At 38.0% G+C, this 12,754-nt stretch overlaps 1 protein-coding gene across 1 annotated transcript in view; it reads left to right on the top strand.

The window, feature by feature from the left end:
* Positions 1–12,124, top strand: part of JAKMIP3 (Janus kinase and microtubule interacting protein 3) — a 771,326-nt gene extending 759,202 nt beyond the window's left edge. Inside the window, exon 24 of the mRNA XM_078643479.1 lies at positions 7,783–12,124. The gene's annotated coding sequence lies outside the window, so the exon portion shown is untranslated. The remainder of the gene's footprint in view (positions 1–7,782) is intronic.
* Positions 12,125–12,754: the final 630 nt, after the last annotated feature.

Below are 12,754 nucleotides of genomic sequence, written 5' to 3'. Positions count from 1 at the left end.
TCAGCAGACCACAATGCCTGTGATCACATGTATATAACATTTTGTTTTTAATTAAATGCTGTCTGTTTTTCTTAACGTAAACGGTTCTGCATTTAAGAAAATATTTTTTTTAAAGTGTGTTTAAGTGTTGGCTGTGTTCTCCTGAATCACTGCCTACATCCAAGCAAACTTTTTTTACTATATATATTCAGACACAAGGTAGGAGATGGTAACCTATCAAATGGTTTCTGACCAAAACTGCAGTCCAAAACCATTGAAATCCCAAAGCATTCCAAATCTCAATTTTGGACTGGATTTCCTAAACATGGCTCTTCCATATTGCAACTTAGTTTGCATTTCTAAACCCATTTTGCATTTGGGAAGTACTTACAGAATCATAAAATGGATTTAGTAAATACTAACCATGGGGATTATTGAATCACAGAATCTGAGACTACTAAGGGCCATATGTATCATGCCCAAATGCGTTCGCAAACGCTGCGTTTGCGAACGCATTTTTGCAAAATGGCATGTATCACACAAATCTGCATGCAAAATAAGGAATTGCGAAATTTGCGATTCCTTATTTTGCGATTGCATTTAAGGAATCGCAAATTTTGCGATTCCTTGAGTGCAATGTAAGAAGCCAAAAAAAATTGCTAAATGGCCTTAAGGAATCGCAAATTACCACCAACTTCTAGTTGGTGGTAAGTTGTGAATTCCTTGAGAAATGCAAATTTTTGCATTTTTCAAAGTGCCATGTGACGCACATACAAGCCATTAGGGCATGTATGTGCGCCACATGTGCACCCATGCATATTTCAGTTGTGCAACAGGGTGTCCTTTAGAGACCCCTGCACCCTTGAAATTATTCTCAATTTGCGATTAGCAAATTGCGAATCGCAAATTGAGAATAACTTCTCATTCATTCCTATGGGCCTCCTGGCCCATGCAAATGAATGGGAAACTATTCCTTAATTGCAATTCGCAATTTGCTAATCGCAATTAAGGAATTTTAAGAAATCGCAAAATAAAAGCGATTTTGTACATACATACCTATTTGCGATTCTCAAATAGCGATTTCTTAAAAATCGCTATTTGAGAATCGCAAAACTGGATGATGATACATATGGCCCTAAATGGCTTCATTCATCTTGCCTAAAGTCTCAATAAAGTGATGAAATTATTGAGTAGCTAAAAATTCAGCATTTTCTGCCCTCTGCCTGGATGGTGCATGGATGGATTAAATAGGCTTGCCTTTGGCATCCCACAGACTTTCCCACTGTGTTGGCAGGGCCGGACTGGGAACTGAAACAGGCCCTGGCAAACTGCTCGGCCTGCCCCCTTGGAGGGGAAGGGGGGGTGGACGAGCTGTTTGCTGGGGCCGGTTTCGACCAATTTTGTTACAGGGGGCCAATATTGCCGTACCCCAGTAACAAAAATGGCCGACCAGGGGCCGCAAACTGGCCCCCACCCTGGCGGCCCACAGGGGAAATGCCCAGTGCCGGCTATGGCCATTCTGGCTCTGTGTGTCGGGCAACATTTTATAGTGATCATGAGGTCAACACATAACCTGATCTGCAGCACTAAAATGTAAACTCCATCAATTAAAGATGAGATATGTATTAGGGAAGTCTAAAGTGACAGATAGAAGTTTGAGAAACTACCAAATACTGAGAGATTGGTGGAGAAAGGTGGCCAGCAGGAATTTTCTGAGACCTCAGCTTACATCCATCAAGAAGCAGGTAAGAAAAGAGAAATTCACTGTGACAGATTCATAAGGGAAACACATAGGGGACTATTAGGATGGCGGACGGACCTGCGTCCGTCCGCCACCCCCGAGGTGGAGGGACCATCCGCAGGGGCAGCGGCGGTCCCTCCGGTGCAATTAGGATGTGACCGCCACACTGGCGGTTACATCCTGTATCTTTAACCTTGCGGCGGGTGCTGCTTGAAGCATCACCCGCCGCAAGGTTAAAAACGCATGTTTTACATTTACATGCACAAAGCGGCAGGCACCGCGCGGTGCCTGCCGCTTTGTGCATGTAAATGCTGGGGGGTACCATAGGTACCCCCCATGTGCACCCCCACCCGACACCCTGGGGGTCCGCAACGGGCCCCCAAACACCAAAGGCCACATGCTTTTCCACAGAGGAAAAGCCGCTGTGGAAAAGCATGTTACACCACACATCCTAATTTGGCTGACGTTGTCTTGCAGACACCGTCACCAAATAGCCCTACACTCACCGCGGATCAGCGGCGGACGGACCTGCTGTCCGCCGCTGGTCCCACCTCAATCCCACCGCCATCCTAATCTGGCGGTGGGTGTTTTTTGTGGCCGCGGCGGTGAATCCGCATCCTCCAGGCCGGCGGTGGCATCCGCCGGCCCGAAGGATGCGGATTCACCGCCATCCTAATCGGCCCCTAAATATGGCACAGAGATAGATTGTCAGTCTTAAAGTGCACTAAGTGATTAACACACACTAAAGCATAAGTAAGTGGTGACACCATTAATCTAGAAAAAATAAATGTTTTTCATTAAGCCAAACAAATAGCACCCTGAGATCTTAGGTTAATTAAATTATGACGCATTCAAAATCATTCTAAATTCGGCTACTACAGTCGCTCCCAACCCAAAAAATGCCTTTGTTACTCACTGTAATGTGTTAGTAAAATCACTTTTCCAACTAAATATATCAAGAAGATTTTCCAAATATCATATCTCTCATTGATACATTTTGTGTCCTATTTGATAGTATACTATGCTTTGGAAACATAAAATTGTGTGCATCTTAGTTTACTGATCCCGATACCAAGCACCATGCAAATCTGACCTTGCCTTGCAATTTATGGCTTTCCTTCAATTTCATATTGACTCAAACTTAGTATAAGTGGGAACCACCTTAGAAAAAACAATTTTCATTTCAGCTCCTAAGGGTTAGTATTTGTACCTTTTCCCCTTCATTATTTGAGAATTCCTGTACAGACCTGAGTATGAAGGTATGATTTGCTACAATATTATCTGAGTTAACTGAAATGATAGTTTGATTGTTTGAGGTCCCGTTGAGGAGAAACACTTTCTTCTACCGATGCCACTCTGCTTCAATGTATCTGTTCCTGAATTAGGTACCTTCAACACCTTTAAATTGCACAAACAATAATATTCATGTGTTTGCATTGTTTCTATATACAATTTTGAAAATTCTCGTATTTGAATTTTTTAACTGAAACTTTATCTCTTTTCATGTTCTTCACAGCTTTGATTTTGTCTTCATGTCCCTAGGAAGACAAAAAGTGAAATTCAATACACAGGACCCAATGCAAAAAGTCATTTACAGCTGTAAGCCTATGTTTATGGCTCAAAATAGCTCCATTTATACCTCGCACCTAGTCACAAAAAATATACGTGTTTGAAGCAAGGTATTGTACTACTGTGTAAGTCCCCACTAAGAGCTCATTCCATCATATAGTAACAAACCCCATGGAAGGGATGGGAAGTGTGAGGCATGGTGTGCCTTGTTGGTTTGTGAATTTGTGGTTATGTACATACTCTTCCCTGGCCCTTACCAACCTGGATATGTTTGGTGCTTTACTCCAGCAAAAGGCTGGTGTAATTTCCCTTCTTTGTTGTAAGGGAAATGGAACACCCACACTTGGTGGTGTGTAGGAGCAAGGGTTTCTCCTTAGGGTAAAATATGTTTCTGTAGGAATCCGGCCCATGGTCTGCATTTTAGTGCTAGCTTTGCAAAAATATTGGACGTGGTAATTTCCAAATCCCAGGCTTGCAGGAATAACTTGGGAAATGGCAATCACCTTATTTTTCCACACATATTTTCAAAGATATTATTATATGTTAATAGAGTTTTGATGTACAAGACAGAAGAAATGACCTACCACACGATGTAGCTGTTATTGTGGGTGGATAGGTGCAGAGTTTAATTTCAATCAGATTTGCTCTGTGAGTCCGCAAGGTAAGCGTAAAATCTATTTAATCCAAGTGCTTTCAGATCATCAGGTGAGAGATCAACATAGCCCACTCTGAAAACAAATGTAGACTGTTGATGACCCCTGTATGTATATTATCATGAATTTGGATCTGGTAATCGGGTAATAGATTATTATTCAGACCTTATAACCCCACTTCTTTATCTGCACTTGTTGCAATTTGGTTGAGAAGCATTTCCATAGAACTGAAAAAATCTTTTCCTATGAATTTTGGCATGCACCAAAATATGCTATCCAATTATGCATGCCGATTTTGTAGATGTAGTGACCAGTAGCATTAAGGAAATATGAGGATGGGACTAGCAAGAGTCTGTCTTGCAAAGAAAATATAGTTCAACGTTTTGAATGATCATATCTACCCCTTCATCATTTAGACTATATTTCTTGCATGTTTGAAGCAACATCTTTGGAATTCGAATCACAAGATTTTATGTGAGTTGATAAAGGGATGGTGAGACTGGGTTATCAGTCATTAGTTAGAAAACCTAAACCACAAATTAATTTATAATGTGTTTTTTACATTGTAGACATGTACAATGCATTTTCATGTTATCTAATTTAAAAGGCTTTTACATGCATTCGGTTACAACACGTATGCAATGTAAACATACTTTAAATTACCTAACATTACAATAAGCATACATGTTCATTTATCAAAACGATGTTAAAGTTTATAAGCCTGAGCCCTGCAGTGCTCACTCTTTTTTTAATTTAAAATGGTGTAATCATGTTGGTTGTCACTGTGATGCATTTTCAAATGATTCTCATGTGGTATCTTATTGCATAGAAGCCAGCGGTGACCCGTCCTTATGGGCTGAGTTGTTCCACCCTCCACTTTTTTGCAGGCATGAATGCTGTTGGTCAGGCTGAGCAATGGTCAGCCTTACAGACAATCTTTATGTCCAGGCAAGGCAACCTGAGAATAAACATGTGCTAAATTCACAGGCGCCTGCAGCCTCAGTGGATCTTTGCCTGGCTGAAGATGTCCAGCCCTGTGGGCATGGCCTCCTCAGCTCGGTAGAGTGCCTCAAGGTACTCTCCCTCAAGCCGAGGTGATGTGTCACTGATAGCCTCTGACCTGGACGGTTCAATTTTAAACCTGAAGTGCCCAGGACAGAGAGTCTATCACTGATACCTGATCACAGAGTGGTTTGGGGTGAGCAGTCTCACTAACCTCCTCCCACTTTGTGAAGAGTAAGGGACCTCACCACCTCTCATTGGCTGAACTGAGGTCAGCCAATGAGAGGATGCAGCGGTCATCAGTAACTGCTGATGCTTTCCTCCAGAGACATTGCAGCTAGTAAGTTTTATGTTTTTAGGTCAGGTGTTAGCCAAGACCTTTTGATTTTACTAAAATATCTATATTAAACTTACATATGGGGCTTTTAGCCACCTCTCATCCTCCATTAGTTTGTTGGATCTTTCACATTTTGCTTCTGCCCACTACAGCTACGGCATGGAGCAGTGGGTCAGCCTGCTTAAGCACTGCTTAACTTCACTTTGAGTGACTGCATTTTGCTCTCTCACAAGAAGCACATCTGCACACAAACTAATTTCCTTCAGTGCCAGTTGTTTTGTTTTTACTTTAGTGTTTCCTTGGTGTTTAGAGCCTGATGTGATAGCAGAATGCTTCTGATGCACATTTTATCTGTTACAAATCCCATCTCCTGTAAATGCTGTTATAAGTTCGTTTTGGAGTGTTTTGCTTTTCTGACTGCTGCTATTTCACAGCTTACCAGATCAGATGGTGTCCATTTAAAACTGTCCTGTATGAAGATAGCCTCTCTTTACTTTCCTTCATCTCTTTTCCTTCTTTCTTTCCTTCTTTGCTTTTTTTATTTATCAGTTCCTTCTTTTTTCTTTCTTTATATCCTTCTTTCATTCTTGCCTTCTTTCATTCTTTTTTCCTTCTCTCTTTCTCTTTCATTCTTTCATTTGTTCTTATATTCTTTCCTTCTTTCTTGCCTTCTTCCTTTCTATCTCATAGGCAAGAGGTTTACAGCAAATGCCAGACTGATTGACTTTTTTAAGTATGTATCAGCCACGACCTTTTGATTTTACTAAAATAATGTGTATAACATAGTTACCTATAGGATCAGACTTCATCCATTAGTCTGCGATTGATGTCATTACGCTTTTTCTTCTACCCACTCAGCATGCATTAAGGGTAAATGTATCAGCCCACTTCAGCCTATGAGTTAGAGCATGCTGCCCTGTTACAAGCAACATATCCACACACAAAGTAGTTCCCACCAGTGCCATGGAGCACTGTAATAATGTGTGGTTTCATTGAGACCCCAGAAACGTTTTGCCTGTAACACATTATTGTCTTTTAGATTGATGAGGGTCCAGTATATTCCCAAACAATAGCATTTTGCAAAAACCATGACAAAACAAGATCTGCCAAAAGACTGGAGGCTAATGCCAGACCTATTGGATTTGCCAATGCTTGTTTAATGTTAGGTGCGTGCATGTGTATGTATTAATGCAATTATGTGTATTTGTGAGTGAGTCTTGTCAATGGTGTGTGCGTGTGTGTGCGTGTGAATGCCTGGTTGTGACTAAGTGTGCTTGTGTACGTGAGTAGCCCACCCACCCCCCATCCCTGCTTGAATAACCAGCTGCCACTGGTAGAAGCAGTAGGCTGAAGCATCTCTGGCTGACCCAGTTGTTATAAAACAATTTTAGATAAACTACAAGTAACCAGGGAATGTTGGGGAAGATTAATGCCTGCAACTGTGAGTCCCAGCAAAGGAAGCCAGATTAAGCCGTATTAAATCTTGGCAGTTTTAGTTTTCAGTATAGTTGGTTCCAGCTGCCACCTAGTGGGCAAGGACAGATGGTATTCTGCAGAGGTTCTTCTACGTACAGAATTACTAATGATCCTTTTCAGAAATTTGCGTTTGCAATCCTTTTATAACATTGCATATTCATTTACAACGCATGCAAAGGAAAGGCATGCGTTGCAAATGAGTATGTGATGTAAAAATGGATTATGAAAGCAAGTAATTGAAAATGATCGATATCACATCTAATATACCATTCTAGGAACCTATTAGTGCTTATTAAGATGTTGTCAAGCCCATTTTCAATTCAAGTAATAACTTTGAAAAGAAATGTGTCATCCTTTTATACTCCAATATTTCCAAGTCTTAAGAGTGCAAGGATTTGCTGAGGATTATGAACACATATTGTCATGAAGGAGTAAGACTGATCTACAACCCTTCATTACTTGGCCAACAGAAAAAAGGTCTTTAAAGCAGATAGGGGCAAGGAGGCCCAAAAAATAAAAATGAAAACCATTTTAAATTTCAGGGTATACAGAGCTGATTGAGGAAAGGGACTAATATATAAATCAAAAAGTATTCTGAAATTATTATTTCCCAGAGTAATCAATATGCTCCAATTTAGTAATGGTAATTACTGTGGTTTAGAGTGAAAATGACACTACTCTCTGACCCTGCTGTACAACTTCTCCATAGGGGATTATGAACGCTGTTTACCGAGGGTGGCTTGAGTGTTCATATGGTGCTGTGCAATTTTGCGTTGCACTCGCAACTTTTTAAAATGGTAAGTAAATTAGTGCAGTGCTTTGTGTCACGTTATGGCACTTAGTACTATGTGAGCACCTGCACAAATCCTTTCTAACTAAAACACAATCATCACTACCCTCCTGTAAAACAGGCACTATGTGCATCTCTTTCTTGTGCATTCACTTGAGGAATGTACATATTTTTTAAGTTTTTTTTTCTTTTCAAATGAACTCAATTCTTGATTATTTTCTTTGTTTATTTTCAGGTGGAAAAATATTAGATCGTGATTTGATTCTCTCAGCCCCAACCTCAACTATCAACCAACAAATAGGAATGACCCTCGAGCAAAACTCTATTATGTTACTAGTGCATCATATTCATGTGTTGTTTTCCTTAAATTGCCCTTTTTAGTTATGTACTGGTCACTAAAACTAATACCTTATATTGATATAAGGTATCAAACAATAACCCATAAGTATTCAAATGATAAGTGAATGTGTAATGCATAGCAAGGACAGCACTTGAATTTTCAATATTTCAAAAGAATTATGAACCAAACCTACTCTTCAATTGTTGTGTGTGCTCAAGCAAGAGGTTCTCCAATTTTCTCTTGTACTTGTTTCAAAATTAGATATCAAATTCAAATGATTATGTTTTCTGTGGTGGATAATTGTATGGATGTTTACATGTACTTAAATGTTTCTTGTAGGCGCTTTATTTTTCTATGACCTAAAGTAAACCTTTGTTTTGCATCTTTTTAATTGCGAAATGAATACATTTTAGGAACACAAGCATATAGCAAGACATAGTTGAAATGAATATCATCTTGTCATACCGTGCGTACATGTGTGATGCATGGCAAAATAGACAACCAGTGTAATCATAAATCAGTCCAATTAGCGGGCATTAAGAAGAGTGACGGTGAGGGTTAACAGTAATCATTTATCTTTCTTAATTTAAAAGAATCAGCACTTAAACACATCATCAAAAAAATGCAAAGAGAAAGTTGTACCCCAAATTATCCTATTTGCCTTTATCAACTAACATGTTGTTAGTGGTGTGTAGATGGTTCAGGAGATGGTAAAAGTTAACTCGTTTTGTGAAACAAAAAGCTTTAAAATGTGAATACATTTAGTACATGCAAAGAGAAGGTTCTTGCAAACAATGAATTCACATTATGCCACTGGTTTGACAAAAGGTGTATAGGTGTGGTTGGTTGAGTAAATAAAAAGATGAAACTTTGCAATGTATATTAAATCCAAAATGCAATGTGATCTGTCATGTTTTGTACACAGAAACTGTGTATTTGCTCCATAAAAAACTTTTTATCACAGATACTGGAATCATTCCAATGTAATTCTTAAAGAATCATGCTCATATAATTGTATCACTTTTGAAGCTTTTATCATATTGCTCTTGGCAAATCAAAACAATGTTGAAGACAATTGTAAGTTATGTTAAACTCTTGAATTAGAAATATAGACTCAGCACTATCTTGCTAACCACTTCCTAATCTTAAAATATAATATTTAATTTGAAACTGCTTCTACTAGAAAATTTGAAGATACTACGGTATTTCCTAGCAATAATTTATGAGATAACTGTTTCTCAGTACAAATTTATCACCAAATGTCACATTTTGAGAAAAGCATGTGGTCGTCATTAAGGATGTCACCGACAATAACCTTATCCAGTATTCCCCTATGCTTGATGATGTCAGGTTGGCTTTCTGAACATTTTGTTGCATAATTTACCACATTTCCCCTACAGTTAAACTCCTTTCAAGTGTTCGCCTTGTATTTCAAAGTAGCTGTCCAGTAAAACCAATATAAATGTGACAAATTAACAATACCTAAAGGATAAGTGCATTGTTAAATATGATTGTGGAATGTCTAATGAATGGCATACTTCGTTATTACTTAACTCTGTAAATTATTGTACTGTAATTTTCAATTATGATGGAACTGTGATAGAAGTTTCTATGCAGGCATCTAAGAATTCCTTAATTTCAATGCTTGATACAATTCTGTTCTTGCTTACGAAGGCAGATGCTGCTGTTGGTATATTTTGGTTTGCATGGAAGAGTACAATGCACCACTGTATAGCCAAGAAGAAGTTGCTACTTTCAAAACATGCCCTTATGCCATATTCATACATGTGCATGTTGTATATATGTCTAGAACTCCCATGATTCGTTTGCCTAAAATTAACATTTCAAATCACAAATTCTAAACATTAGCTGTTGAATGTACAGAATGTTAACACACGTAAAATGTGTGACATTTATATTTTGAGTGTTTATACCAAAACATATAAAGCTGTGTATGTAATATCGACTAATGAATGAGTTATAAAGAGGCTCATCACACAAGAGTATCATTATATGCTTAAACCAGTTTTTGTTTTGCATTGCTAAATTGAAATTAACTAAAATTAGGACACTAAAAAATATCCCATTAGGCTACTTTCTTTACATGAATGCAGAATTATCCCATGTGTTACTGTTCATGTGTCAGGTCTGTATTCAGTGTTAGAACTTTGAAATGTAGTCTTGAAGAGGAGCGTGTCCTCATTTCAGGTGGAATTCATATGTTATGTTCAAAATTAATCACAAATCTTCTCCACCTGAAATCCATTTGTCAAGGCAGACATCAGAACTGGTTTCTCTGGTCTTCATTGCAATGGGAACACATAAAATATCCAGCAGTTGTATGTGGTTGTGGAACAAAGTTTTAAAGAGGACATGGTGCTATTAGTCCCTGACACATATATCAAACCATATGTGTTGTATAAGCCAAAATATGATTCATGGAGAAGTCATGGGAATTTTGCATTTTTATGTTTTTGTAGCACCTCTTTTCATTTCAGTACAATTTGGATTGGATTGTAAGGCAAAAGAATTGACACGCATTTGTCGGCGATCACCATTTTCCTGTCACACCTCTTTCTGCAAATATGCATGGTACATGTTGTCATTGAGCCTTAAGACAGACTGTTAGTTCTTTAGAGCATTTAGCCAAACTTGCTCATTACTGGCACACAAATGTGACTGTATTATCACTGCCTGTCAGGTTCCTCTGAGTACCCTGCTTCATCACCATCTTGGAGCAAGGTGGCACCACAGATTGTGGATTTAAAGTCTGGTCCAAGTTCATCACATTGCTAGAAACAGCTAACAGAAAATGTCAAAGCTAAACAGGTAGGGCCAGATGTACGAAGAACTCGTACGTTCACAAATTACAGATTCCTAGTGGGTAGCAATTCAACCTACCTCCTGAATACTAATGTGGTGGGTCACAAATTCTGACCCACTAAGATTCACAGCCATCACCAATATGGTAGCCTGCTAATTTAAGCAGACCACAATGTCCATGATTTCTTTTAAATAAACCAATATATATTTTTAATGGAGCCCATTTTCCTTAAAGGGAAATTGGATGTGTTTGAAAGAAAATAAAAAGTGTAAGTTTAATTTTATAAGAGTGGGCATAGGTATTGGGACCACTTGTTCCTCCTAAAAAATGTTTTTGTCAACATTCACAAAGGGAAAGGGGTCCCTTTAGGACCTCTTACCATGTATGAAGAGCTTACTACCTCCCTTGAGGAGGTGGTAAAAGATTAACATTTTGTGACTGGAATTTGGTTGCGAAACATTAATACATACCAACCCTACTTATTATATTGAAAGGGATGTCCTAAACATGCCCCTTCTAAATATCAAATTAGTATTGAGTACCAAACATAAACTGTAATTTGGTCATGTGTTACCAAATCTCTGTTAAATTTTGTACTTATAACAATGCCCTTTTGCAGTTGTACGCAGCCCAAACCAGTGAATCAGGCCTTTTGCAACCACAAAAAAGCTTCGCACATCTTGCCCATGGTTCGAAAATTCAAAGGAACATTAGCAAAATTGCTATGGAATGGTGACCTTCCAGATGTTTTATTGAAACTAGTAGTAAAATTTGGAGAACCAAATATTCACAATAACTTTTGTGATGATTGTCTTATTCATTACTACAAGGAATTACATTTTCCTACCTGGAACTTTAGGTAACAGAAAGTGAACAGATACACTTCAAATTTCCAAACAACAACAACAGTTGAATTAAGATGTGGTTATGTACATCAGCACACTAAATGTGCCTGTTGATCACCTGGGTTTTGAGCAACACAAATGTTTTGCGCATGTCTAAACTAACATCCATTGAAAACACAGTCTAACTTGCTGGCAGAATTCCCTCGTCTATGTTGAATATTTCAGGTCCACAAGTCTTGTTCAAGCTGTTGAAGGATCATCTGTAATATAAAATCTTTTGCAAGTAGCTGCAGTGTTCAGTGCATCCCTGAGTGCCTTACACAGCTTGTTGACACAACCACACGTAGTTTTTAAAGAAACAAAATCCGGATAGACATTATGGGATGGATAATACCAAATCTATTTTTGAGTGAAAAATATTGCCAACAAATTCTTCATTGGACAAATGTGTATTAGCACAAGAATGGGTTTAGTTTAGACTCAGGAAATCATATTGTGAAAATATTTATGAAGCTATGTATTTATTTGATGTACATTTTATATAAAGAAATCTATTGTAAATTATTATTATTATAAAACATGTAAAGGTTATCAAATGACTATGTTAAGACAAATCCGCCACAAGTTATTAATGTTTCCCAAATATATCATTTCAGTAACCATAACTAAATATGTAATGTCTGGTTCAGTGCTGGAAGAATATTCTGCAATCCTAATATTGGATTAAATGTTAAATCAATTACAAATTTTACACATATTTTTGTAATCTGATTGATATAATATATATATATGTATATACATCAGAAAGTTTCTATTCATTTGTAAAATACACAAATTATTGTAACTTTTTATTAAAAAAATGATTGTTTTCAACTAATACTTCTGGTGTCCACTGGTCTATAAGAAGAAATGCAGGTCAAAGAATACATTGTATGAAATCCTGTATTCTTATATTATCACACAAGCATGTTGCGTTCGTTATAATCAGGGATTGGATTATACCTATAAATTCACAATTGTACTCATTAAGATATCTATTTGCTTACGTTGGCCCTACCTCCTCCACATAGCAGTACGTATTTGTTCTTCGATTGCTCCATTGTAGAGGAGGCCATAAATTGTTTCAGTCATTAAGATGTGTGTCTGGTGGATCTTGGCCTTTTCACATTATTGTCAAATGTCACTATGTTCTATTTAA

The sequence above is a fragment of the Lissotriton helveticus genome, chromosome 5_1 (genome assembly GCF_964261635.1).
Source record: "Lissotriton helveticus chromosome 5_1, aLisHel1.1, whole genome shotgun sequence".
Classification (NCBI taxonomy): Eukaryota; Metazoa; Chordata; class Amphibia; order Caudata; family Salamandridae; genus Lissotriton; species Lissotriton helveticus.
This window is presented reverse-complemented; position numbering and strand designations above follow the sequence as displayed.